Source organism: Macaca fascicularis, chromosome 4 (assembly GCF_037993035.2).
Source record: "Macaca fascicularis isolate 582-1 chromosome 4, T2T-MFA8v1.1".
Classification (NCBI taxonomy): domain Eukaryota; kingdom Metazoa; phylum Chordata; class Mammalia; order Primates; family Cercopithecidae; genus Macaca; species Macaca fascicularis.
In genome coordinates, this window is record NC_088378.1 from 146138029 (window position 1) to 146140906 (window position 2878).

The window sequence follows — 2878 nt, forward strand, 5'->3', positions numbered from 1 at the left end:
GTGTTTTCGCCTCTGTTTTTCACGTTCCTCCCGGATTTCAATTTCCTTCTGGAATCTCAGCTCTCTTCATCATCTGCTCTTGCAGGAACACTAAACTGCAAACGCAACCCTACGATTCAGGGAACTACGTCCCATCAAGATTAGTGGGTACGTATATATTTTCTTTCTTGTTCTCTTGCGACTTTCTATACCACTGCACACAATTGTTACCGTGAAATAAGCATTAAGAGTCTGCGCAGATTACCGGGTACATATACATTTACTTTCTTGTTCTCTCGTGACTTTCGATATCACTACGCACAATTGTTACTGTGAGATAGACATTAAAAGAGTGCGTGTGGCCCGTACGGGGATCGAACCCGCGACCTTGGCGTTATTAGCACCACGCTCTAACCAACTGAGCTAACCGGCCCCGCTGGCGGAGGGGCACCCTGCGTCTTATGAGAGGCTTAAAGGCGAACGTTATTCCAGTCACCAAAGGAAGTTTCCTGAAAGTTCTCGGAGCTGGAAAGAACCTACGGTCTTTGCTAACTTCTTTACGATCCTCGGCAAATTTCTTCGAACCCTGCAATTTCATTTAAAATACAACTCGGCGGAAGGAAAGTTCAAATGTCACCTGCTTCAGTGTTTCATGACGAGGGGTTTTAGTGACCACCCTTTTAAATGCAACGCCATCACCTTCCGCTGGTACTGTAGCCCGACCCTATCACTCCTTTCTACTTTGCTTCCGTAGCTTCTGAGCGACCCTTGAAGAAATTGACGGAAAACGGGAGGAATTACCGCCAGTTCCTCTCCACGGGCGGTCAAGGCCAATATGAGTCTCCACCCCGGCTCCTCTGCTCGTAACTTCTAGCACAGTTCCCACTGTGTTCGCCCATGTTTCCCGAAAGTGAATATTTGATCCCTACCCCACCCCATTTTTAGCAAACTCAGGAAAACGCTCTCGTTTTTCTACCTGAAAAGGGCACTTTAGAGAAATACGTCCCGTTACAGTCTTTGTGTTCGCATTTTATTCCATCTCGATGAAACAGGTATAAGTTCGTTGGTATTTTATGCACAAGACAACTTTGAAGCCCGACTCATGGCCTTTGGCCTTTAGATTAGGAAACATTCTCCGGGAGCTCTGCTGATGGCTAGGTCTTACGAGGTTGACGCCTTCTGTCCCAAAGAGAACTATTTCTCTGCGTGTTTCCGCCTGGCTGCCCACTTCTCCAGTAGAGAAACGGCTGTTGCTCGGGATTCATTTTTGGAAGTGCTTTGGGTCCTGGGTAATGAGGCCGCATCCTGCAGCATCGACAAGGTGGTTGAATACGCAGGAGCACCCACAGTACCCAGGGACCAATAAATAGCTCAGTAGACCCATTTCGAATAATTGAATAAAGGAAGTCTCAACCAACCCCCTTGTTGTATTACAGATGGTCCATCTCTCTGCCTAGACTATTGTGCTGACGTCCTGTTCCTTCTCCTGGCTTTTGAACTAGATTCTCACCTCTCTCCAATCCATCTTTCGCGGGGCTGGCCTGTCTTTCCGCCTCACTTCTGAAATTCAATCCATTGCCGCCTCTATGCAAACCGACTCTGGTTAATACTTCACTCGGTATGGCTCCCCTCTTCCTTCCGCACTTTGCACTGCGAGAAATGCCCTTCCTTGAGTCAGCTGGAGGCCTCCTTCTGCTGAGAGCTTAGTTGTGGACACAGCCTGGAGTAGAGGCGAAAAGGAAAGAAGGCCGGGAGATAATCGGGGAAACACACACACCTTTCGTGTGGTTTGAAAGCTGGTGCCCGAAAAGGGGAGCGAAAGAAACAAGAAAAAAAAACACGCTCCAGAAGTGTCTGAGATTGCTGCGGCCATAAAGGAGAGAGCACTAACCGCGGTACGGATACGGGAGGGGAGGAGGGCTCCACCCCCGGGCCTGTGCCCACGGACCTAGGTGAGGACGGGCACTCCTGCCTCCGCGCCCAAATGTTGCATTTCCCAAGAGCACCCCGGCCCGCCACGACCCCATCCCGTGCCTATAAAAACCCCCGAGACCCTAGCGGGCACAGACACAAGCGGCTGGATGTGAAGAGGAACACGCCGGCGGGAGAACACAGAACACCCACCCTCTCTTTTAGTCACCCTGGAGGCGTCGGAGAAGGCGGTTTCAGGGATCCGTGAAGAGACCCTGAGTCTTTTACATCCCGGAGAATGACGAGAGAGAGAGAGTACCTAGGCGACGTTTACTTTCTGGGATTTCGGGAGATGCGGTTTTCTACACGCCAGGGGCCAAGCCTGAGAGATAGGTAGACGGCAGGGATAGGAGCTCTCTCCGCGCCCCAAACGCCCCTGTTCATACCTGGGTTCCTTGATTTTCCTGCCTATATAACCGAGCCTCCCATGGCCGGGCTCTGAGCTCTCATTCTGCGAACTGGGACAAAGAGGTTAACTGTGATGCGCTTTGTATAACCCCAGGATTCTGCACTTGCCCAAGGGCGAGGCGCAAATCCAAAACCAGGCACAACTGAACACGGAGATCAGCTGAGCCCTGAGTGTCTCACGACATAAAGTCCCTACGATTTTAACAAGGGCTGTATGTGTGCTAGTACTGTTACTGACAAACGCATGTCAGATCCCATCTGTCTTTAGCTCAATGTGTGACGTTAGACATGTCGTTTTGCTCCTCAACTTTCTTATTTGTAAAAAGAAAAAAAAAAGTGTTCTGGATTTGCAGAGGGCCTCTTCAGAGGTAAGTTTCAGTAGCTGTACTGTAAATTGATCTCTTGGGCAGTCCTGTTGGTGAGGAAAGAGGACAAATTGAGAAATGAACAAACAGAGAAGCTGCGAAAGTCTTGTGACTTACAGCACAGGACAAGTCTACAAACCATGCCACGCCGCACT

At 49.8% G+C, this 2878-nt stretch overlaps 1 non-coding gene across 1 annotated transcript; it reads right to left on the reverse strand.

Annotated features, from left to right (window-relative positions):
• Positions 1-338: 338 nt before the first annotated feature.
• TRNAI-AAU (transfer RNA isoleucine (anticodon AAU)) lies at positions 339-412 on the reverse strand. The gene has a single exon. It is a non-coding gene; the product is annotated as a tRNA-Ile (tRNA).
• Between the last annotated feature and the right edge of the window lie 2466 nt (positions 413-2878).